The sequence below is a fragment of the Indicator indicator genome, chromosome 38 (genome assembly GCF_027791375.1).
Source record: "Indicator indicator isolate 239-I01 chromosome 38, UM_Iind_1.1, whole genome shotgun sequence".
Classification (NCBI taxonomy): Eukaryota; Metazoa; Chordata; class Aves; order Piciformes; family Indicatoridae; genus Indicator; species Indicator indicator.
Genome location: NC_072047.1, coordinates 3,806,624 through 3,831,628, shown reverse-complemented (window position 1 = coordinate 3,831,628; position 25,005 = coordinate 3,806,624). Strand labels below are relative to the sequence as shown.

The window sequence follows — 25,005 nt, the reverse complement described above, 5'->3', positions numbered from 1 at the left end:
CTGATTGCTCTTCCTCCCAGCCCTGCTGCAGCTCACTGCTGAAGCTTTAGCCTGGTTTTTCCTGGGTTCCTGCTGCAGACTTCAGGACAGTCCTGCAGGTTCGTGAGCTGCAGCTGTCTCAGGGCAGGGGCTCCTGCCTGGAGAGGTGCAGTGTGCTGGGGGCTGTCCTGCTTTCCTGAACATCTTCCTTCCCTCCTGCCTGTGGGGATAGGATGAGGGGCAGTGGTTTGATACTGGAGCAGGGGAGATTATTTAGGTTGGACATCAGGAGGAAGTTCTGCACAGTGAGGGTGCTGAGACACTGGAACAGGTCACCCAGGGATGTGTTTGAGACTCTGTCCCTGGAGCCCTTCAAGGTCAAGCTTGAAGGGGTCCTGAGCAACCTGCTCACCTAATTGGAGATGTCCTTGCTGACTTCAGGGGGGTTGGACAAGATGCCCTTTGAGGGTCCCTTCCAACCTGACACATTCTGTGATTCTGTGTTGAGGACCCCCAAGTATCTCCCTGCCCTCCCCTCACACTGGGCAGTGCCTGCTGGTTTGGGATGGATTGAGAGGAAATGGGCAGCAGTGGCCCAAAACATGAATGAGGTCTGGGTCTTGGTGCCACCAGCACAGTTTGCAGCTTCTTCCTTGTGTTAAAGCTCAGGAGAGGCACTGGGAGTGCAGTGGGATTTAGGGGTTTCCAGGGGAAGGTGTTTCTGCTGTGGCTGAGGGCACTGCTGCATTTCTTACCCAGCTCTGAGACCTGCAGGGAGTCTGCCCTGCCAATTAATGCAAATTAGTGAAATGAAGTGACAGAGAGAGGTGGGAGCAGAGCGAAGATTAATGAACTAATCTCTCTTAATACACTTACATGTGAGCTCTGGGAAGCCTTTCAGGCTGAGGCACTCAGGACTGCCCACATTAGAGGGGGGATATAAAAGGTGTCATTAGTTCCTGACATCCTTCAGGTAGCTTTAGGAACAGCCTGAAAGATGAGGCAAGATCAGAACCAGCACTAAGGACCAATGTCTCATTTAGCTCCAGCTGCCAAAGGATAAGCACAGACTTCCCCAGAGGATGTTGGACTTTCCAAGATTCCCAGTGCTATCCATCAAGGATTCCCAGTGCTATCCACCTTGGCTCTATCCTATTAATTCAGGGAGCATCTGAAGGCCATCTAAATGCTATCTGCTCTGTGTGTGGTCACACTCAGGAGCTGAGGGAGCAGGAGGAACTGATGGTGTCAGACTTTGAGGCCTTCCAGTACCCAAAGGAAACCTACAAGAAAGCTGGGGAGGGACTTTTTACAAGGGATTGTAGTGACAGGAGGAAGGGGAATGGATTTGAGGTGGAAGAGGGGAGATTCAGAGGGTATCTGTCTCATCCTCTGCTTCCTTTCCACACCATTTGCTTCTGTTCCCCATCCCTGGAGCCATTTGAAGCCCTGAGCAGCCTGATGTAGCTGCAGAGGGGATGGACAAGATGATCCTCAAGGCTCCCTTCCAGCCCACTGCCACTCAGTGGCACTGTCAGCTGTTCCCAGGGCTTTCTGGAGCTCTGGAAGTCCATGAGTTATTGATGGGAAGGTCCTTTTCTCATCACCCAGCCTGTGCAGGAGCTCTTGAGCAGCACAGAGGCATGAAGAACTCCCAATTTTCTTTTTTAAAGACCTTCCTCTCCTGGAAATCAATATTCTTATCAGCCTTTCTAAATTTAGGTTTTTATCATGGATTCATAATGGCTTAGGTCTGGTCCCAAGAGCTTGTCATGGGTGTGGGGTACAAAAGGAAGCAAAGGAAGAAATTCCAAATGTTACAAATGCAATAATGGACTCCCAGTTAGAGACATTTGTCTGACAAACTTCGATGGCAAATTGCTCTCATTATTCTATTTCCTCCACCCATTGTTCATTCTTCTGCAATTTTCTTTGAGGCTCAGCATCCCAGCACAGCAGGGGTCACTCCAGTGCCTGCAAGGAAGCTCAGAACCACAGGAGACAATGGATTGGCAGCTTGGGATGGAGCACAGCAGCAGCTTGTCCCCACCCTGTCATCACTGTCACCAGACTTCACTCTCCTTGCTGCAAGCTGCTTTTGCAGCTTCCTTGTGCTCTGTGTTATCTGTTGTGGGAGAGCTGGGCTCTAGGACAGGCAGGCAGCAGGTCCTCACCCATGTCGGTCACAGAGTGGGAGAGGTTGGAAGGGACCTCTGGAGATCATCCACTCCAACCCAACCCCACCAGGGACACCAAACCATGGCCCCAGGTGCCATGGCCACAGCTTTCTTGAACACCTCCAGGGATGGGGACTCCACCACCTCCCTGGGCAGCCTGTGCCAATCCCTGACCACTCTTGCAGCAAAGAAACTTTAACTCATCTCCAACCTAGCCCTCCCCTGGCCATTTCCTCTCCTTCTATCATCTGATCCTAGGGAAAAGAGGCCAACCCCCACCTGGCTCCAGCCTCCTTCCAGGGAGCTGCAGAGAGCTTTGGTAGCTTTCTACAGGCAGTTAGCTCTTCCCTACAAAGAAAGTCCCCTTTGAACCCCAGACTTGGTAGATCAGCCAGGTTTCCACTGCTGCTCTGCCCTTTCAAGGCTGGATGATGGCAGCTCTGTGGCTCTTGAGTGCAGGGTGCAGAAATGTGTCTGTGCTCCAGGGGAAGGAGCTGAGCCTCCTACAGCCATGGGTGAGAGCTCTGCCACTGCCTTGTGCTGTTCTCATTGCTGCTGGTTAGTGTCAGGGGTGCCCTCTTCCTTGCAACTGGGTCTGAAGCCAGTGGATTGCAGTTGCTAAGGCAACAAAACATTTTGTGTAGCTCTCATACTTCATACAACTACAAATAAAAAATTAAAAGGGGGTGGTGGGGGGGGAGCAGGTTGGAAAGGAAAGGATTTCCCTCTGGGATGGGTGAGCAGGGAAGGGGATTGGAGGCAGGAAGCTGGTAGCACCCAAAAACCCACCAGGCCAGATGAGTCTTCTGCAAAGCTGCTTTAAGAGAGCAGAACTTTGATGAGGAATGAGTCAAGTTGTGGATATTTATTACAGTTCTTGAGAGCTCTCCAGAGAGCAGCACACAGCCCAGCCACGGCTGCAGCTGCTTTAAATAACCAGCAGTCAGCAGCCCTGGAGCTTCTCCTCAGCAGGCTCTGTCCTCTGGACCTCCATCACTTCCCTGTGTGGGTGCTGGTGGAACTGGAGCCTTGTCAGTGAGGCAGGAGCTGAAGGTTGTGTCCCCTGCAGCTTGACCTTTCTCCCCTGGGGTGGGCAGGGGGGGGTCTGGTGGGCAGAGCTTTGGTTTTTCTTTACTGGAATTCCACCTGAATGCTTCTGCCTGAATCAGTTTGGCCAAAAAGGTGGAGGAAATGGGGGTTGGTGGGGAAAGCTGGGAGGGTTTTGGTGTTGAATAAAAGATGAAGGAGCAGGTAGCTAATATTGAGCTAGTCCTTATCCCCCTGGCCAATGAATATGCTAAACAAGACAAAGTCTGCTGGCTCCTGAGTTGTCTCCAGGGTGCAGGTGCTTTAAGCCATGCATTTAAAAGAAAAAGGGAAATTTATCCTTTCTCTATCCTGTCACCAAGTCAGGAATTGGGGCAAGAGTCAGGCACAGGGCAGTATTTCTTTGAAGGCATCACAAACCTGGCAGCTGCTCGGCTTCAGTGGGGGCTCAGCTGTGTTCATGTCCCTAAGCTCCTCAGCCAAACCTCTTTTAGACACCTCCAGGGATGGTGACTCCACCATTGGGCAGGGTGTTCAAAGAAATGCTCCTGTGGAATGTGAACTTGGGGCTTTGCATGGAATCATGGAATTGTTTGGCTTGGAAAAGCCCTCTGAGGGCATCCAGGCCAACCATCAACCCAACACCACCATGACCACTAAACCATGACCCCAGGTGTGTTCAGTTTGGGTCCTGCCACCACAGGAAAGACATGGAGGGGCTGGAGCATGGCCAGGGAAGGTCTGGAGAGCAGATCTGGTGAGGAGCAGCTGAGGGAGCTGGGGGTGTTCAGTGTGGAGAAGAGGAGGCTGAGGGGAGACCTCATTGCTCCTGAAAGGAGCTTGCAGTGAGGTGGGGATTGGTTTCTTCTCCTCAGTTTCAGGTGACAGAAGGAGAGGAAATAGCCTGAAATTGTGCCAGGGGAGGCTTAGGTTGGAGAGGAGGAAAAGTTTCTTTGCTACAAGAGTGGTCAGGGATTGGCACAGGCTGCCCAGGGAGGTGGTGGAGCTCCCATCCCTGGAGGTGTTCAAGAAAGCTGTGGCCATGGCACTTGGGGCCATGGTTTAGAGGCCATGGTGGGGTTGGGTTGGTGTTGGGCTGGATGCTCTTGGAGGCCTTTTCCAACCCAAAAAATTCCCTGGTTCTATCAAATCACTTTTGTCTTACCTTGGTGGCTGCAGGTTCTCCTGGTAGCACTGACAGCTCCATGTGCTTCCTGTCACAAGGAGTGGCTGATGCCTAAACTCAAAAGCAGCCTTTGGAGTGATAATAACCCCAGAAGATGAATTGTTATAAAAGGTGGATGGGATTGAAAGGCATTTTAATTTGTCATTATTTCAGTTCCAGAGAGCAGCTGCATAATTACTCTGCCTGTGAAGAGAGAGCATGTAATACTTTCTCTCATTATAGGATTAAATTGTCTCCCTTCCCTTTTATTGTGAGAGAAGATAACCACATCTCTGATAGCTCCTGGTTTGATCATCAGCTGAGAGCCCAGGGTGGCTCCTGCAACTTTGTTTTGTGGTGTGTTGGGTGGATGGATTAATTATTGCCATGGAAAGGATAAAAATGGGCCTGGTTTCATAGGATCAGGGGCTCAGGGAGTTGTCTGGGTTGGAAAAGGCCTCTAAGAGCATCCAGTCCATCCACTGACCCAATCCCACCATGGCCTCTAAACCATGGCCCCAAGTGCCAGCCTGGCTGAGGGAGGAATTCCCTGCTGGCCAGAAGTGTGTTGGGTGAGGAGCCAGCAGGGCTTGATGGGCTCAGATGAATGGAAGCTGAGGAGCTAAAGGAAGTTCTCCTCTGGAAAGCTGCAGCTTCAGGTGCTGAAGGAGGCAGCATCCATTGGGAAGGGCACTGGTGGGCATGGGGATCTTAGCAATGTCTATAAATATGTGAGGGGTGGGTGCCAAGGGGAAGGTGCCAGGCTCTTTTGGGAGGTCCTCAGGAGTAAGAAAAGGAACAACAGGTACCAGCTGGAACCCAGGAGGAGAGACTTCTTTGGTGTGAGGGTGCTGGAGCCATGGAGCAGGCTGCCCAGAGAGGTTATGGAGTCTCCTCCTTTGGAGACTTCCAAGTCCCAGCTGGATGCATTCCTGTGTGCCCTGCCCTGGGTGAGCCTGCTCTGACAGGGGGCTTGGACTGGATGATCTCCAGAGGTCCCTTCCAACTGCAGGGACTCTAAGATTCTCTGGTTCTGTGGTTCTAGGATTTTATGGTTCTATGGCTCTGTGATTCTATGATTGTGTGATTCTATGGTTCTATGTCTCCATGACCTCTGGCTCTGTGGTTCTGTGATTCTATGATTGTGTGATTCTGTGGTTCTATGGCTCCATGACTCTGGTTCTGTGGTTCTATGGTTCCATGACTCTGTGGTTCTAGGTTTTTATGGTTCTATGGTTCTATGATTGTGGTTCTATGGTTCCATGACTCTGTGGTTCTAGGTTTTTATGGTTCTATGGCTCTGTGATTCTATGATTGTGGTTCTATGGTTCTATGACTCTTTGGTTCTGTGATTCTATGATTGTGTGATTCTATGGTTCTATGCCTCCATGACCTCTGGCTCTGTGGTTCTGTGGTTCCATGACTCTGGCTCTGTGGTTCTATGGTTCCATGACTCTGGCTCTGTGGTTCTATGGTTCCATGACTCTGACTCTGTGGTTCTGTGGTTCCATGACTCTGACTCTGTGGTTCTATGGTTCCATGACTCTGACTCTGTGGTTCTGTGGTTCCATGACTCTGGCTCTGTGGTTCTATGGTTCCATGACTCTGGCTCTGTGATTCTGTGACATGGGGGCAGAGCTCAGAAGCCAGCTCTGAGCCTGGGGGTGGCACACTGAGGGTGACCTCTGCTTCTTCTCTCTTGCAGCTTGAAGAACCAGTAGTAGTTCATCAGTGGAGAGAAGGAGAACCATTGAGGCCTCTTCTGTGGAGAGGAGCTGGTCAGCAAGGAGAGGATGCTCCCTTGGACAATGATCCCTTGTGGATTCAATAATTAACCTGTAACTAACCCTCACTTTGGACAAATACATGGAATTTTTTTTCCTTTTTTTTTTTTTTTTTTGATTTTGTGGTGAGTTAAAATATTTCAATGGATTTTTTTACCCTTTCCAGATAATATTTATTCAGCACAGAGCCTAGAGTATGATAACTCCCCTGTAAATACAGCACCTCACCATCACTCATCTTCAGAGACAGCTGGAAGCAAAATATTTTAGGGTTTTTTTTTTTTTTTGGTCATATTTATTCTTAGATTTCTCCTCAGAGTATTAAATGATTCCATGCCATGATCCATGCTAGTGATGTAATCAGTCTTCACTCAGAAATAAACAGACTTCCTTCACCTTCTCCAGCATGCTTTGTGTCAACACATAAAGAAAGAGCAGCAAAAAAACCCCAACCCCACAACCCAGCACAAAGCCCACCATGAATCATGAGGATTGCATAAGGGAGGAGGTTTTTCATGCCTTTCCTCTTGGTCTTCAGAGAAACAAAACAGGTCACTGAGCAAGGAAAACTGAAGTGAAAGCCTAAAGCCCTTTCCCCAGCACCAGGATTCCTGCAGGTTAAGTGGAAAATCTTCACTTATCTACCCAAAGCCCTTGCTCTGCCCTCCTGCCCTGCTCGGGGGGAGCTACAGGAACCTGCCCTCCTGCCCCACCTGGAGTCAGCATTCCTCTGGGAGAGCTACAGGAATCTGCCCTCCTGCCCCACCTGGAGTGAGCATCCCCCTGGGAGAGCTACAGGACCCTGCCCTCCTGCCCCACCTGGAGTGAGCATCCCCCTGGGAGAGCTACAGGAACCTGCCCTCCTGCCCCACCTGGAGTGAGCATCCCTCTGGGAGAGCTACAGGAACCTGCCCTCCTGCCCCACCTGGAGTGAGCATCCCTCTGGGAGAGATACAGGAATCTGCCCTCCTGCCTAACTGGAGTGAGAGCTACAGGACCCTGCCCTCCTGCATGTCCTGAAGTGAGCATCCTCCTGGGAGAGCTACAGGACCCTGCCCTCCTGCCCCACCTGGAGTGAGCATCCCCCTGGGAGAGCTACAGGATCCTGCCTTCCTGACCCACCTGGAGTGAGCATCCCCCTGGGAGAGCTACAGGAACCTGCCCTCCTGCCCCACCTGGAGTGAGCATCCCTCTGGGAGAGCTACAGGATCCTGCCTTCCTGACCCACCTGGAGTGAGCATCCCCCTGGGAGAGCTACAGGACCCTGCCCTCCTGCCCCACCTGGAGTGAGCATCCCCCTGGGAGAGCTACAGGATCCTGCCTTCCTGACCCACCTGGAGTGAGCATCCCCCTGGGAGAGCTACAGGAACCTGCCCTCCTGCCCCACCTGGAGTGAGCATCCCTCTGGGAGAGCTACAGGATCCTGCCTTCCTGACCCACCTGGAGTGAGCATCCCCCTGGGAGAGCTACAGGACCCTGCCCTCCTGCCCCACCTGGAGTGAGCATCCCCCTGGGAGAGCTACAGGATCCTGCCTTCCTGACCCACCTGGAGTGAGCATCCCTCTGGGAGAGCTACAGGAACCTGCCCTCCTCCCCCACCTGGAGTGAGCATCCCTCTGGGAGAGATACAGGAATCTGCCCTCCTGCCTAACTGGAGTGAGAGCTACAGGACCCTGCCCTCCTGCATGTCCTGAAGTGAGCATCCTCCTGGGAGAGCTACAGGACCCTGCCCTCCTGCCCCACCTGGAGGGAAAGCTACAGGATCCTGCCCTCCTGCCTCACCTGGAGTGAGCATCCCCCTGGGAGAACTACAGGAAGCTGCCCTCCTGCCTCAGGACACTCCTGTGCTGCAGCCAGCCTGGCACTGTGAGAGGTGAACTGTTGAGCAGGGTCAGGTCTGCTGGCAGCACTGAGCTGGAGGTCTTAGACACCTTCTGGGTGCTGGGAGTCTGCACCCACTGCCCATGCAGGGCCCCCAGTTTGACAGCTCTGCCCCCAGGGACCCTGTGGCAGGGACTGTGGCTCTGGGGGTGCCTGCTTGCAGGGATGAAATATCTCAAAGGGTTTAAAGGGAGAAAAAAATGGAGCAAAGCCCATCCCTGATGGTCCAAGAGGAACAGGACACTGCCCTGCAGAGCCCAGCCAGACCCAGGCTGCAGCAGTCTGATGCTCATCTGTAGGAAGATGTTTCCTTCTCTCTGGCTTTGAGGGGAGCAGAAACAACAACTCCATCCAGTGGGAAGAGGGAGCTCATGAGGATTTCAGTTTCCCCACTGCAGTGAGCACAGAGATCAGGTTTCTTACCTAACCTGCTGCAATGGCCAGAGCTGCAATGCCCATCCCCAGGTGGGTACCAGCTGACAGCAGCTCACTGAGGGCACACTGCATGCAGAAACCCTGCCCTGTGAATGCTGCTAGAGGCCCAGCAGCAGCTCCTCAGAGTGCTTGGGGTGGGTGATGTTTGTGTGGTGGTGCTGAGGCTGTGCTGCTGCAGCTCTGGAGTCCCAGCCCTGCCCTTTGTGTGTGGCAGGAGGCTCTCTGGTGTCCTTGGAGGGGAGCAGTGATGTGTGTGGATCCATCAGCTCACCTCAGCATGCTGCAAATCCACTTCCCTGCATCTCCAGGAGAGCAGAGGATGTGCTGCTGCTGCTGGCTCTGCATCAGGGACACTCTGAATTGAATCCACAGCTCAGCACCATGGCTGCAGGTTTGTGCATCTCCCACCAAGGGAACAAATCACACACAGACCATCAGCCTCTGTCCTCCACCTGCTCTTCTCTGCCTTCCTGAAGCAAAGCAAAGTGGAATCACAGAATGGGTTGGGTCGGAAGGGACCCTCAGGATCATCTGGTTCCAACCCCCTGCCATGGGCAGGGACACCTCCCACCAGCCCAGTTTGCTCAAGGCCTCATCCAGCCTGGCCTTGAACACCTCCAGGGAGGGGACATCCACAACCTCCCTGGGCAACCTGTGCCAGTGTCTCCCCATCCTCACTGGAAAGAATTTCTTCCTCATCTCCAGTCTCAATCTGCCCTCCTCAAGCTTCAGTCCATTCCCTCTCATCCTACCACTGCAAGCCCTTGTACAAAGTTACTCCTGAGGGCAGAGAAGGAGCCAAGTCAGAAGAGGAACCTTTGCTGTCCTTCATCCCAGAGCTCTGCTGCTAGGGAGCCGCAGCCCCAGCTGGGCTGTGCTGGTGCCCTCAGTCCTGGAAGGGAAGGGTCAAACCTGCTGCAGAATCTAATTGTTTACACCCCAGGGATGGTAAAAGACACTGAAGAAGCTCTCTGTGATTAATTTGTGTTCTTGCATCAGTGCCTTTTGTGTGTGGAGGAGAATGAGTTGTTCACAGCTGAGTAAGCTTCTCCTTAGGTCTTGTAGCTGTGGGGCTGCTTTTGTTTGGTGTGGTTTGGGTAACAACAGAAGACTCCAGAGCATCTCTGGAGCTAAATTGCCTCTTGGAGAGATGATGATCTCCAGAAACAGGGCACATCCTTCATGCCTGTGCAGCCTCATCTTCCTCAGCCTCCTTCCCCACCCCAAATCCTTCCTTCCTGCAGCCCAAGCTGTGCCCAGGCTGCTGCAGAGGTGCTTTTGCCAGGGCAGGGAAAAAAAATTCTTCTGACTTGTGTGCTCAAGTAACCACTGCAGGCTAATTGCAGCAAATTAATGACAACACAAATACAATTTCTTTCCCTAGGCAGGCGTGGAGACAGCTCTGGTTTGCCACCAGCCTGGTTGTCCTCTCCAGCTGGAGCTGGTGGCTTGCTTGGTCTAAGGGATAACCAAAGCCAGAGGACTTGTGTCTGATGCAGAAAAAGCTGGAGGCCTGTGCCCCTCAGGGGGTTTGTCCTGTGGCTCTGCAGGAGGGCTGCAAAGATGTAGGTATGCAAGAGCAGGGAGGGCAGAGCTGCAGGCAGGACCCAGGCCACCAGCCCTGGTGATCAAGAGGCTGGTGAGGAGAGAATGAGAAGCTGCATCACATCTCCTGCCCTGCCCTGTTTCAGGATGGAGTAACCACAGCAGCTCAGGATTTGCATTTGCTGCCAATATTGTCCTGGTCCAGTCAATCAGGCTTTGGTCCCTAAAGCCTTCTAATCTCTTGCTTTCCCTAAGTTCATTAGGCCTTCAAAGGAAGACATAAAAACCCCAAACCTCCTCCTGGTCAGTGATCCCTACAGAAATGCCTCCTGCTCTTCTCTCATGTCCCATCCCAGGCTCAAATGCTGTGTTGGAGACCTTGGAAAATGGACACAGGGCAATGACTGCATCCCCCAGGGTTACTCTAAACTGAATCACAGAATGGCTTGGGCTGGAAGGAACCTTCAAGATCATCCAGTTCCAACCCCCTGCCATGGGCAGGGACACCTCCCACTAGCTAGCTCAGGTTGCTCAAGGCCTCATCCAGCCTGGCCTTGAACAGGCTGCCCAGGGAGGTGGTGGAGTCCCCATCCCTGGGGGTGTTCCAGAAAGCTGTGGCCATGGCACCTGGGGCCATGGTTTGGTGGCCATGGTGATGTTGGGCTGATGCTTGGACTGGATGATCCCAGAGGGCTTTTCCAACCCAAACAATTCCCTTGTTCTCTGTAACAGAGCACAGACAATACCTGTGGCTGCACTGACTTCTTGTGCTAAGGCAGTGGAGCTCTATGGCAACAGTGTGTAAAGTGACTCTACCCTGGGACATGCTACTTAATACAAAGAAATTAATCATGGAGAAGAATGCTCCCAGTAGGTAAGTGCTACTGTCTTTGTTAAGTTCCTATTGCATCAACTTAATTAGCAAGCCCTGGCATTTAAATCCACCTCCCATAATCTTCAAATTATGGATGTGAAAGGCTGAGTTCCTCCTTGGGGCTGGACTGGCTGCTCCCTGCCCTTGGCTGCCTTAATTTGAACTCTGCAAGTCTGTGAGCAGCTGAAAAAAGTCCTCTCCCAGCAGTGAGAGGCTGGTGGGAACCTCCAGACCTCTAGCAGAGACAGGGAGGACCCAATTTGGTGGTTAAACATTCAGGATCTCCAAAGAGGGAAAGCAAATAGCCATTAACATTGCAAAGTGTTCCCAACATAAGTGACTGCACTGAGCTCAACTGCCAGACTTTAGGATCAATTTTCTGCTCTCATTTCAATTTCCAGTGTCAGAGCAGGGATGATGGAGCTGCTCCTCTTGACTTGGTGATGTTCATCTTCTTCTGGCTTTGAGGAGCTGGGTCAGGAGGCAGCTGCACAACACCTCCAGCCAGAGCAATGTGCTGTAATTTTATGCTGCTCTCATACATATTACCTGTACCCTAAGTCACAGGAGATCTAAAGCAAACTCCATAAAATTCCTTCTCTATATCATATCCTCATTTTCCCAGCACCTTTGTGCATCTCATAATCCTGCCAGTGCCACTAAAAAACATCTCTGAGTGCAGCTGCCTTCTGCTCTTGCCAGGAGCTCATTCCACACCCTGCAGCAGAGGGGCTGCAGGTTGGGGGTTTGCTGAAGGCACAGGACAGCTGGTGCTGAGTGCTCATCCTGGATGTCTCTCCATGATGCTCCTGGCCATTTGCACCCCCTTTGATCAGAGACAGGCAACAAAGCTGGGGAAGGGGCTGGAGAACAGGGCTGGGGTGGAGCAGCTGAGGGTGCTGGGAGAGAGAAGGCTGAGGGGAGACCTCGTGGCTCTCTGTAGCTCCCTGAAAGGAGGCTGCAGGGAGCTGGGGTTGGTGTCTTCCCCTTAGTGTCAGGCAATAGAAGGAGAGGAAATGACCTGAAATTGTGCCAGGGGAGGGATAGGTTGGACATGAGGAAAAGCTTCTTTGCTGCAAGAGTGGTCAGGGATTGGCACAGGCTGCCCAGGGAGGTGGTGGAGTCCCCATCCCTGGAGGTGTTCAGAAAGCTGTGGCCATGGCACCTGGGGCCATGGTTTGGTGGCCATGGTGGTGCTGGGTTGATGTTGGACTGGAGGAGCTCAGAGGCCTTTTCCAACCCAAACAATTCTCTGATTCTGTGCTCTGTAAGAAGCTCATTCAGGAGGTTTGCAGATCCTGTCCTGGAGGCTTTGCTCACTCAGGTGCCATTGCCAGTGCCTCCCTGCTGTGGGCTGACTTTGCTGGCCTGGTGCTGGGAAGGGAGCAGTGTGAGCAGCATCCCCTCCATGGCCCACTGCTCCCTCAGGGAGCCTGGCAGCCTGCTCCTGGGTCTTTGACAAAAGCCTTTGTCTAATATGTTTTTAATCAGTGTGTGCATTTCAATTTGCATATTAATAGCAGGGAGCTGTTGTTACAAGGGGATGCTGAGGAGATGCTTGTCAGGCTCTGTCTTCCTAGGCTGAGGAGAGAAAGGAGCTGCATCTATTGTAGAGAAGAAATGACACTGCAGCAAACACATGTTCAGCATCTACCTGTCCCTGCCTTGGTCTTTCTTTATCTCTGCCTTTATTATCTGGATGCATTCATGAGGCTTTTTTTTTTCCCCTCCTGAGAGCAAGGATCATCTGAGAGGAGAGCAGGGCAGAGTTTGTGTCTCTTGTCACAGCCCCAAGCAGCACATTGGTTGCTGGGCATCCCTGGCTTGCTGACCCAGCCTAGGAGCCTGTTTATTGCAGCTGACCCCAGCAGAATGATTCAACTCCCAGGAGTGGCCAGGGGCACTGCTCCCTCTCCTGGGCCTGGCACTCACAGCAGCTGGAGGTGTTGGCTTCATCAGGTGCCAGCGCCCAGGACGCTGCAGCAGAGCCACTCCTCGTGGTCCATGCAGGGGGCACTGGGGGAGGATGGAGCATGGTGCAGAGGAGGTGAGCAGGGCAGAGTGTGATGAGTGAGGGCTCATGGAGCAGCTCCCAACAAGCCCCAGGTGCAAACTCCTCCTGCTGGCAGCGTTTTCACCTTGTCAGCCACAGAAGAGATGCTCTGGGTTTGTGCTTCACCTTCCCTCCCCAGGCTCAGCAGCACAATGGCATGGAGGCAAAAAGCCAAAAGGCAAAGGAGAGAGTAAAAGAGAAACTCAAGAAATTGGAAATGGAGCAGGGCTGGGTGCTGGGGAGCAGGGCTGGGTGCTGAGGGGCAATGCTGGGTGCTGGGGAGCAGGGCTGGGTGCTGGGGAGCAGGGCTGGGTGCTGGGGAGTAATGCTGGGTGCTGGGGAGCAGGGCTGTGTGCTGAGGGGCAATGCTGGGTGCTGGGGAGCAGGGCTGGGTGCTGGGGAGCAATGCTGGGTGCTGGGGAGCAGGGCTGGGTGCTGGGAGGCAGGGTTGGGTGCTGGGGAGCAATGCTGGGTGCTGGGGAGCAGGGCTGGGTGCTGGGAGGCAGGGCTGGGTGCTGGGGAGCAGGGCTGGGTGCTGAGGAGCAGGGCTGGGTGCTGCAGGGGAGATGGGAGCAGCTTTAAGTTAAGATCAGGTTTAGCATCACTAAATTTTAAGGCTGTTCTCCTGCTCTGGGCTCAGAGGGCACAGCCAGAGGAGGCCCTGGCAGGGCAGATCAGGCAGGTTGCTGTCCTCCATTCTCCCCTGCCAGCAAAGCCACCCTTGCTGATCCTGCTGAGGAGCAAGGGGGGGAGCTCCTGCAGCAGAAGCAAGGTCCCCCCTGCTCCTGTCTGTGGTTGCTGTGGGAGGAGCAGAGCAGAGCAGCAAGCAGGGGAAGCACTGCCAGCCCTTCCTGGAGCATCCCTGCTTGCCAGGCAGAGCGACAGCAGCAGGCACCTGAGTGGGGACCAGAATAGGCTCTGCTGGGGTAAATGCTCCATAAATATTGAGTGAGGATGTGGGGAGAGAGGAACCTCCCAGGGATCTGTGCAAGGGGAGGCAGCACAGAATTAGGGGTTTTCAATCACACCAGCTCCAGAAGAAAGGAAACACAACAGCTGCTGATCTGAAATCAGTCTGCAGCTTCTGCAGCCACCCACTGCAGAGTGCAGGACAAAAGGAGCAGTGTGAGGTGGGAAGAAAGCCTCTGAGCCTTTGCTGGAAAGAGAGGAGAGGCTGAGGTTGTTTAGTCTGGGGAAGAGCAGGCTCAGTGGAGACCTCCCTGAAAGGAGGTTGAGACACTGGCACAGGTTTCCCAGGGAGGTTGTGGATGCCTCTCCCTGGAAGTGTTCAAGGCCAGGCTGGATGAGGCCTTGAGCAAGCTGGGCTGGTGGGAGGGGTCCCTGCCCACGGCAGGGGCTCGGAACTGGATGAGCTTTGAGGTCCCTCCCAACCCAACCCATTCTGTGAATCTGATTTTCCTAGGATGTGGCAGCCCTCAGTGCTCAGCATTGTCAGAGGCAGGGGTCAGAGCCATGCCCCACTCAGCTGGCTGGGGAAACATCCTTCCTGCTCAGCACCCAAGGGCTCCTGCCCAGCACCCAGGGGCTCCTGCCCTGGCAGAGGTGCAGGGAGTGCAGCAGGGTGACTCCAGGAGGTTTGCCCTGGGTCCCAGGCTGGTGGGGACTCCCTCTCCATCCCTCTGTGGGCACTGGCAGTGGGACCCTCCCCAGTGCTGAAGTTTGAGCAGTCCCCCCACATGCACCTGGCATTTGTGAAGCTCCAGCAGCACCTCCTGATGCCAGAGCACAGCAGGGCCCAGGCTGTCTGTCTGTCCTGGCTGTGCTCTGCTGGGGCAGGGGCTGCTCCCTTTGCTGAGCAAAATGCCCACCCCAGCTCGGTGTGCAGGCTCGGTGTGGGTGAGCTGTGGTGGGAAAATGCTGCTCTGGGAGGTGAGATGAACACCTTGGGGTTGGGAGGAGCTTTCTTTTTCAAAGGCTTGGAGACAGCTGGTGCTCAGAAATAGATCAGAGCAAGGCTGTCTGTCCAGGAAGGGAGAAAGAGTGGCAGTAAAGTGGGTTCAAAATAGCATCTTCTGTACAGTCCTGCTCACACACACTCCATAATGAGCCCCTGGTGCTGGGCTTAGCAGACAAATGACCTCAATTCACTCCCAGCTCTGTGCTATTGATTCAGGAGCTCCTCTTAATGAGCAAATTATTATCTTTGTTAGGGAATGTGGAGCTGAGCAGGTGCATGGCATTAAAGAATGAAAAAAACAACTTTGCCAGTGCCAGGGACGTGGTGGTGCAGTGCCAGGGGGGAGTGGGGGCCTCAGATGGACTCTGTGAGGATGCTTCCTTTCTGTTTGGCCTTGCAGAGCACAAAGGCTGAGCTTCCTGTGCCACTGGGCAGCTTGGATCAGGCTGCCAGGAGCAGGGCTCTTGATTTAATAGGCTCCACTGTGGATTCTTCCTCGAGCCTGCCCTTGAAAGCAGTATGAGGTCCAGCCTGTGCCCTCTGCTCTTCCTGCAGGTTGAAGCAGCAGGAACCTTTAGAGAGGTCTGGCCTGAGTCCAGCTTAGATCATGCATCTTTAAATCACCAGGAGGGCTGTCTCAATTGCTTCCCCCCTGGGTGAGTCACTTCCTAATGCAGAGGTTCAGTTCATTAGTGCAGTGATGCATTAAGATGAAGATCAGGAACAAGTGCTCCTTTCAAAAAGCAGAACCCAAACTGTTCTGCCCTGGCCCCAGACCAAACCCTCAGGTTTGTTTTTGCCTTGAATCAGGCAGAGGGAAGGAGCCATCAACGTTCAACAAAATTCCATCTGGATCCCAAGTGGAGCTTGGCACAGCCAAAACCCTTCCTGTACCCAGAGAGCAGGAGCTGCATGGAGGGACCCCCTGGTTAAGTCCACTGCATGATGCTGCAGCTGCTCCAGCCATCAGCTGGTGCTCACTGGGCAGTCCTGGGTCAAGCCCTGAGCACTCTGTGTGTGCTGCACTGACTTCAGGATCCACCACCACGCTGGAAAGAGACTGAGTGCCCCTCGTGGTTTGATTTAGCACTGCTGCAGTTCCAGGCACTGGCACAGCCTACCAGGGAGGTGCTGGAGTCTCCATCCTGGAGGTGTTTCAAAGCCACATGGATGTGGTGAGAAGGGACGTGGTGCTGAGGGATGGGGTGCTGAGGGACGTGGTGCTGAGGGATGTGGTGCAGTGGCAGTGGCCCAGCAACAGTGCTGGGGCTGGGAGCTCTGGGTGAGAGGTTGGACTTGGTGACCTCAAAGGTCTCTTCCAACCTCCCCAGTCCCACGGCTCTGTGATTCCATGGATCAGGTTGGGTTTGCTACCTGACTGCACTGAGCCCAACAGGAAAAGGCAAAGTTCAAAGGAGGATCAGGAAGCTTCCCTGGCTGGTGAGAGCCAGAATCAACTTGTAGAGGGAACCAAAATCCCCACTGAGCTAAGACCTTGCAGAGCAGACCAGAAGGGGAGGTGCTGTGCCCTTTTCTAGTGCTTTCCCTCAGCAGGCAGTGGAGCACAGCTGATGAGCAGGGCAGAAGCAATCAGCAAGGGCTCTGCCAGAGCCCAGCAGGCACCCCTCTGACCCGGGGAGCTCGTTAAGCCAAGCTATTAGAGCACTTGGAGGAGAAAAGCAGAGAAGCCCTGCTTCAGCAGCACACAACTCATCTTCATCCTGAGTGCTGTCCTGCTGCATCCCTGGCCACCTGCCAGGAAGTGTCTGCAGGCTCTGAGAGCAAGGCAGGACCACAGCCCTCCTGCTGCCCTGCAGCCTGAGGATGCCCAGCACGGGGACTGCTGTTCTGAGGACAGGATCTGTGTGCATGGAGCAGTTCTGGAGTCAGCACAACTTCAGCCTTGTGTTTCAAAAGGGATGGTAAGAAATAAATAATCTGAAATCTGCTCCAGAGTTGGAGTCTCTTCTTCTTCTTCCCCCCTCCCCTTATCAGGATTCACTTCAGTTACAGATCTTCTTCTTTTTTTTTTTTTTTTTTTTTTTTTCCCTTTTCAGGATTCACTTCAGTTACAGCTCTTCTTCTTTTTTTTGTTTATCTTTTTTCTTTTTTTCCCACCAGCCAAACTCTGCTTCCCTCAGAGATGCTCTGGGATGTTTGGTTCACAGACACCTTATAGCCACCAGAACCCACTGCACCTCTCTGATGTTCCACAGAATCACAGGGCTTGGAAGGGACCTCTGGAGATCCTTGAGTCCAACCCCCTGCCAGAGCAGGGCCACCTAGACAGGGTCACCCAGCAACCCAGGTTGGTTTGAATGTCCCCAAAGAAGGAGAGTCCACCCCCTCTCTGGGCAGCCTGCTCCAGGGCTCTGCCACCCTTAAATTCAAGAAGCTCCTCCTCATGTTGAGATGGATCTCCTGCTGGTCAAGTTTGTGCCTGTTACCCCTCACCCTGTCACTGGGCACCACTGGGCACCCTCCCCTTGGCACCCTCCACGCTTGGGTTGGGTTTTGCTTTCACCCCTCCTGTGAGTGCTCCTCAGCTCCTGCCAGAACACAAACCAGAGCTGTGTCCTTCCCTCTGAGCAGGGCCATGCTAGCACAGGCCAGAAGAAAAGGCAGCTGGCAAAGCTCAGCAGTCCTTCACCCACTGGTGGGGAACACCCAGCCCAGGCTGCAGAGCATCCTATTCCTGCCAGCAGCATCCATGACCTGCTCATCCTGCTGGGATTCAGCATTCTGCCCTTAGCCACCATCTCAGTAAGCCCAGCAGTCACTGGGAGGGCTGGGAGATACAAACCATGGCTAGAGGATTACGCTGGGTGCTTCCCATGTGGGCATTGCCAGGGACACTGCCAGTAGCACAGCCCAGCACCAGGCTGGGTCCTGTGCAGCACTGACCTGGGTGAGTTCCTCTTTCTCCCCCTGCTTGTTGCATTTCTTCTTCTTTCTCCCACAGCTTCAGCTGGGCACTGCAGGCTTTGCCACTTGCTGTTTTCCCTTTCCTCACAGAGCAGTGATGGCCACACACCGGGAGCTGCTCCAGACCCCAGCAGGCAGGGCAGGTGGCTTTGTAATGCCAGCCACTGGTGGCAGCTCAGCAGATCTTTGCTAGGGCTTTCACATACGCAACCTGGAGACTGCAGGTCATGGTCCATGGATCTGCAGAGCACAGGGTGAGGATGCCAGCCCTGGCTGGCAGGGATGGCTTTTTGCCTGCTCTGCTGCTGCAGAACCCTTTTAACTCATTGCTCTCCTGCAGCCTTGTGGATCTGCTGCTCTTGCTTCTCCTCTGCAATGTCTACCCAGCATGTTCTTGGCTACTGCAGAACCATTTGTTAATCAGCAGAGCAAAAATAGTGCTCTGGAGCTTCCTACATGATCAGCTTGAGTGACTTCTGCAAGGAAAATATTGGCCACAAAATGAATCCCAGGGTGAAAAATGTGCAAAATGTGCTGGGTTTGACTTGTTGCCTGCACTGCTGTTTATCCCTCCCTCCACCCAAAAATAGCAGGCTGGAGATATTTAGTGTTTCCCTCTTCAGCAGCTCGTAACACCAATGTTCCTGGTTGTCTAGCAGAGCCTCTCTGATCTGCAGAGCAGTCTCTGCCACCCCTGGCAGCTGTGCTGAGCTTTCATTTTGCAGGGTGGTGACTGCCTGGGGCTCACAACGTTCTGTGAGCCAAGTTTCTGCTGGTTAGCAGCTCCTGAGGAGGCATTGCCCACACCTGTGAGCCCAGCTGGCCCCCATGGGGTGTGGGTTAGTGCTTGGCATGGATGCAAAGGCAGGACAGAGGTCATCTCCATTCCTCAAGAAAGGCTCCTGGTCTGGGTGCTGCTGGCTGTACCTTGTGAGGTAAATCCTTGAAAGGAGGCTGGAGAGGGGTGGGGGTTGGTGTCCTCAGTATCAGGAGGTAGGACAAGAGGAAATGGCCTGGAGTTGTGCCAGGGGAGGGTTAGGTTGGACATGAAGAAAAATTTCTTTGCTGCAAGAGTGGTCAGGGATTGGCACAGGCTGCCCAGGGAGGTGGTGGAGTCCCCATCCCTGGAGGTGTTCAAGGAACCTGTGGCCATGGCACTTGGGGCCATGGTTTGGTGTCCCTGGTGGTGGTAGGTTGCTGGTTGGAATGGATGATCTCGGAGGGCTCTTCCACCCCAAACAATTCCATGATTCCAGGGTGCATTCCATCAGGGTGAGCTCTGCAGAGTGCCCTGAGCTGGGCAGTGGCACTGCAAAGACCAAAGCAGACAGGCACAGAACCTTCCCAAGCTGAGCCCCCTCCAACTCAAGCTGTGACAATTGTTTAGCATGTCTGGCACTGCTGCAAGGATGTTTACAACCCCAAACCAGCTGAAATCTCGGCCAGAAAGGCTCTAACTGGCAGCTTGATGAAGTCTGCTTCTGCTTTTGCGAGAGGAGAAGGCAGCAGAGGGGCTCACCAGGGAGTGCTGCCGTGGTGGTGGCCGGGGGGAGCAGTGCTCATTAACTTGCTCCTCTCCCCTGGGGGTGCAGAGCAGATTGTCTGCCAGGCACTTGTAGGCACGAGCTGGCACAGACAATTCTGCTGGGCTCCTGCTGGAAAGGCACAGAACAAGCCCCTTGGAGACTCCAGCGTGGAGCACTCAGTAATCTGTCCTCATCGGTGACCGTGCGGAGGAAGCTCGGCCAGGCGCTGGGGATGAGCCGCCAGGCTGCACTCGATAGCACCACGAGTTCATTACGGAGGAATGAGAGAACAGCCAGGGAAATTCTGCTGCAGGAGGAGGCAGGAAGCTCAGCTGCTTCTCCTCTGCCCCCAGCCACCGCAGCTCAGCCTGCTCTCTGACTGCCTCCACTGTGAGCTGTGCAGTGAGCTGGCTGCTGGGCTCCTGCCCTGCACTTGGAGCAATGCTTCCTGTGGCTACCTCACAGCAACACACCTGAGCTCCTGATCATGGCATCACTGAGCTTGGAAAAGCCCTCAAGAATCACCAAGGACAACCATCAACCAAACCCCACCATACCCACTAAACCATGTTGCAGAACTGCAGGGGCTGGAAGGGACCTCTGGAGACTGAGTCCAACCGCCCCCTGCCAAAGCAGAGTCACCCAGGGCAGGTCACAGCCAGGTGGGGCTGGAAAGTCTTCAGAGAAGGAGACTCCACAACCTCTCCGGGCAGCCTGCTCCAGGCCTCCAGCACCCTCACACCAAAGAAGTTTTTCCTCATGCTGAGGTGGAACCTCCTGGGTTCCAGTGTGCATCCCATCACAGGATACCACTGGACAGAGCCTGGCTCCTTCTTCTTGCCCCCCACCCTCCAGCTGTCTATAGACATTGATCAGAGCTCCCCTCAGGAAAGTCTGCTGCCAAGAAGAGACCCTCCCCTCACCCTAGGGAAGAAAACCTGCAGTGCTGAGGTGTCTGCAGCCAGGGTGCTTTCCAGAAGTGCTTTGCTGACAGTTCTTCAGTGTTTGCTAAACCATTTCCTTTGTTTTCCTTCTGAAACTGAGCTGTTTGCCCACACACACTTGTTCAGCCACAGCAGCAGGGGCTCTCACTTTTCACATGGCTCTCTTTTCCTTTTTTCTCAAAGTTGTTTGCTGTTTTTGTACACCAGTGGATTTCTAGCAGCATCTCCTGCACACTGCTGTGTGGCTCTGGACTGTGTCCTTGATTAGATGCATGGACTGAAAGTTGCTGCTTGCTGTTCCATTTGAGCTGAGCTGGGGTGTGAGAATGTGACAGGACAGGAAGGTAGAGGTTGGAAGGGACCTCTGAAGATCATCTGGTCCAATCCCAGCCTGCTAGGACAGGGTCATCAGGAATAAATCACACAGGAACATGTCCAGGCGGGTTTGGAATGCCTCCAGAGATGGAGACTCTACAACCTCTCTGGGAACCTGCTCCAGGGCTCCAGCACCCTCAAAGTGAAATTCTTTTTCCTTATATTTATGTGGAATCTCCTGGGTTCCAGTTTGTGTCCTCTGCCTCTTGTCCTGTCCCTGGACACCACTGAGAAGAGTCTGGCTCCATCCTCCTCCTCCATCCACCTCTTTAAATGTTTATAAGCACTGAGACCCCCCTGCAGCCTCCTCTTCCCCAGCTGATCAGCCCCAGCTCTCCCAGCATTGCTTCTTGCTTTCTAAGCAGCAAAGTTTGCAACCCTGCTGTCTAAAACTTGTCCAAGCAGCAAAATGAGTTTCTGCAGCATGGTTTGCTCTCTGGCCCTGCAATCCATCCAAACTCCTGCTCCCTGTCCCCCCTTCGCTCCCAAATGGGTTTCTCCTGCTGTGCAGAAAGCTGCTGCCTTTTGTCTCACTCTTGTCAAGCCTGGTGCCTCCTTTGCAGACAAGTGGTCTGAAACCAAAGCCATCTGGGTGCTGGCAGAGCATCAGGTCCCCTGGGCAGGGAAGGCACATCCTGGACAAATGCTCCATGTCACAGCCAGGGACTGAGCCACTTTGTCTTGAGGAGCTCCCTGTGGCTTCAGGACAATTAATGGCACCAAAACACCCTCGTCTAGCCCTGAGATCTGTTGCTAGGCTGCAAAGTGACTCTTCTCAGGGTGCCCACACTGCAGTGCCCACTGTGCCCCACGTCCCTGGGGATCTTCCATGCTGCTGAGACCCCTTCCAGACCCACCAGCTCCAGGGCACTTCCCACAGCAAGGAAACTGCAGCTTGAGGCAGAGAGCTGCATTTGGAGAGGGAGCACAGGACACAGGCTGGGGATGAGAGGGAGGTTTGTGACAGGGAGAGGTTACAAAATGGGGCAGCAACAAGAGGAGAGGCTGCAGGAGAGCTGAGGGCACTGAACCCTTCTGGTGAACTGCAATAAGAACACTTTGCAGTTATCTGCTGCCTTTCTCCTCAGGCTCTCCAAGCTCCATAGAAATATTAGCTAATTAAACCTCCTGTGTTAATTAACCACACTTTGCTAGAGGAGAACCAGGTCTAGAGAGCAGCTGCCTGTTCTCCAGACACTGCCATGTCCTCATTGTGCTTTCTTGCAGTGAGGAGGACTCTGGTGGGCAGGATGCAGCAGTGTCCTGGTGTGGTGGTGCCTTCTTGCTCCCACCTTGTCAGCACCAGGGGGGAGGTGCTGGGGCTTGGCTGCCTGGGCAGCCTTTTTCTGCTGGGATAGAGGAGAGCACAAAGTGCCCATGTTTGGTTTCCTCCCATCTGGCTCCTTAGCAGCTTTGTTAATGCAGGAAAAGGCCTGGAAATGGGCAAAAAAAAAGGTGTAAGCTGAATGTGGAGCAGATCCCTGAAGGCTGGGAAGGAGCTGGGATAATGTTGGGCCCTGGGCTGTGGTGAGGAGCTGCAGAGCTGTTGATGCAGCCATAGGAAAGCTCCAGGAGAAATCCAGGATGACACAAGGAAGCTACTCTCTGAGGAGCCCTGCTCTGCCTCCAGAGAGGTCCCTTCTCTCTCTCCAAGCTCTAGGCTTGGGGTGCCAGGATGTGAGTTCTCCCCAGCTCGGGGTTCTCCCTGCTGCACCTCCAAGTGTCAGGCACAGCAATGGGAGCCAGCAGCTCTGAACTGCCCTGCAGGTCTGCTTTTGCTCCAGCCAGGCTGTGACCTCATCTGGAAAGCTCTGAACACCTTGGGTTTAGTCCCTGGATGTGACACTGAGCCATGCTCCTTCCCCCCTTCGCTCTGCCTTTGGCAAGAATTATTCTTCCTCCCCAAACAGAATGTATTCTTCTTTCTGAGAATTTGTTCTGATTCCCATTTCCAGGCTGGAAGTGCTGCTTTCAGTTTGATTTGTAATTGCAAGGCTGGAGGGCAAAAGCAATCAAAGCACAGGGTGTGAACTGTAACTTGTAGTGTGGTTAGGAAAAAATAAAGGGAAAGAGCCAGAAAAATCACCTTGCCACTCACCAGTGACTTGTGTGCTAAGCTGGGCTCCATCAGAAGTCCAAGTTTCAGTTCTTGTGATCAGGACAAATCCCAGAGGGTTGCGGGAATAGATGAGTCATGGAATGGTTTGGGTTGGAAGGGACTTTAAAGCTCATCCTGTTCCAACTCCCCTGCCACGGGCAGGGACACCTCCCATTGGAGCATCTTGCTCAAGGGCCACATCAAGTTTGACCTTGAATGTCTCCAGGGATGGGACCTCAACCACATCTCTGTGCAATTTGTTCTAGGATTTCACCCCCTCCCTGTGAACAGCTCCCTCCCGATGTCCAACCTAGATCCACCCTCCTCCAGTTTACAATTTCATGATCTTTAAAATCTCTTCCAAACCAAACAGGCTGGCTTCAGGATCAAACCTCTCCAAACCTCTGAGTGCTGGGAGCAGGAGGCATCTGGGGAAGGATGGAGGGAGCTGGGGAGGATGGAGGGAGCTGGGGAGGATGGAGGGAGCTGGGGAGGATGGAGAGAGCTGGGGAGGATGGAGAGAACTGGGGAGGATGGAGAGAACTGGGGAGGATGGAGGAAGCTGGGGAGGATAGAGTGGGCTTGGGGAGGATGGAGGGAGCTGGGGAGGATGGAGGGAGCTGGGATTATTGCTAATAGATAGGATCAATGGTATGAAATGTATCATCCCTCTTCATTTGCTCATCATGGTGAAATCAATACCCTGCCTCGTGCAGGGGCTTCCGGCGGAGGCTGAGCTCATTCGTCATGGCACAAAGCTGCTGGGTTCTCACCAAGTGCTGCATTTCTCCCATCTTATAAAAAATAAGCTACTTGTCAGGGCTGCTGATAGCCTCCTGGGCTCCTCACCTCGGAGCAGCTGCACCAAAAATCCTTGCTGTGTGCAGCAGTGATTTACCCTGCAGGCTGTCTGCTCTCCTGTGCTGCCCGGGGGCTGTTTGTCACTGCAGGACAGGGCAGTGTGGCTGCTCCCCTGGAACCTTGCACCTCTGTGGATGGGAAGTGTGGAAGGGAGAGAGGTTTAAATAGTTATTGAGGAATAAAAGCTCACTAAACGCTGGGAAAAAAAGGGATATCCATAAAAGTAATTGCATCAGACTCCTGCTCAGCAGGACACACAAGGTCTGGGGCGTGCCTGCAAGGTGCAGGGCCAGGACAAGAGCAAACAACCTCAGGTTGTGCCAAAGGAGGCTCAGGCTGGATATTAGGAATAATTTCTTCCCAGGAAGGGTTCCCAAGCACTGGAACAGGCTGCCCAGGGAGGTGATGGAGTCCCCATCCCTGGTGGGGTTCAAGAAAGGTGTGGCCATGGCATTTTGACACCAAAAGCTTTGGTTTTTTTCCTTAGCAGCAGCTTCCCCCTGCTTTAATTCCTCTCCAGAGGCAAAGCTTGGGCAGGAAAGGGCTCCTGCAGTCCTGGCTGTCTCCTCATCACTCTTATCTGCTTGCAAATGAGTTTATTCCCTGGAGAGATGTCTCTGGGCTACGGACAAGGCACAAAACAGGGAGACAAAGCAATGTCTTGTCCATCACTTGTCTTCCCTGCTCCTGCTTTGTGTGAGAGGAGGGCAGGAGCTGCATTTCCAATGAGCAGATTCCAGCCCTGCTGGCAGGAGGCTTTGCTCCTGGTGGCTTCCAGAGCCTGCTGCCTGCAGAGGGGCAGCTCTGCCTGGTCAGATGCTGACTTGTTTAGCCCAAGGTAATTACTTTTATTCCATAAAACTGACCACATCAAAGGTTGGAGAACTGCACTTGCTTGATAAGGAGTCACTTGTAACACCTTGGTGCTTGCCCACTTCCAATTATGCCTATCAGGCCGTGCTGGTAATTAACTTTGTGTGCAAGGCAAGCACTGGTGTGGTGCCCAGGAAGCAGATGGAAATCTCTCCCTGGTAAGGCTGGAGGGACATCCAACCCTCCTGCACTGAGCAGGGACTAGATCAGGCTGCACAGGGCCACATCAAGTCAGGAGGAGAGGGCTGGAGCCCTATGGGGACAGGTTGGGAGAGTTGGGGCTGTGTAGCCTGGAGAAGAGAAGGCTCCAGGGAGACCTTAGAGCAGCCTTCCAGTACCTGAAGAGGCTCCAGGAGAGCTGGGGAGGGACTTTTGACAATGGCAGGGAGTGCCAGGATGAGAGTCAATGGCTTTGAGCTGGGAGAGGGGAGACTAAGACTGGAGAGGAGGAAGAAATTCTTTAGAGTGAGGGTGGGGAGAGACTGGAACAGGTTGCCCAGGGAGGTTGTGGATGCCTCCTCCCTGGAGGTGTTCAAGGCCAGGCT

General features: G+C 53.6%; 1 protein-coding gene across 1 annotated transcript in view; it reads left to right on the top strand.

Annotated features, from left to right (window-relative positions):
- The window catches only part of ZMAT4 (zinc finger matrin-type 4), a 76,178-nt gene that overhangs the window by 35,801 nt on the left and 15,372 nt on the right, over positions 1–25,005 (top strand). The window lies entirely within an intron of this gene.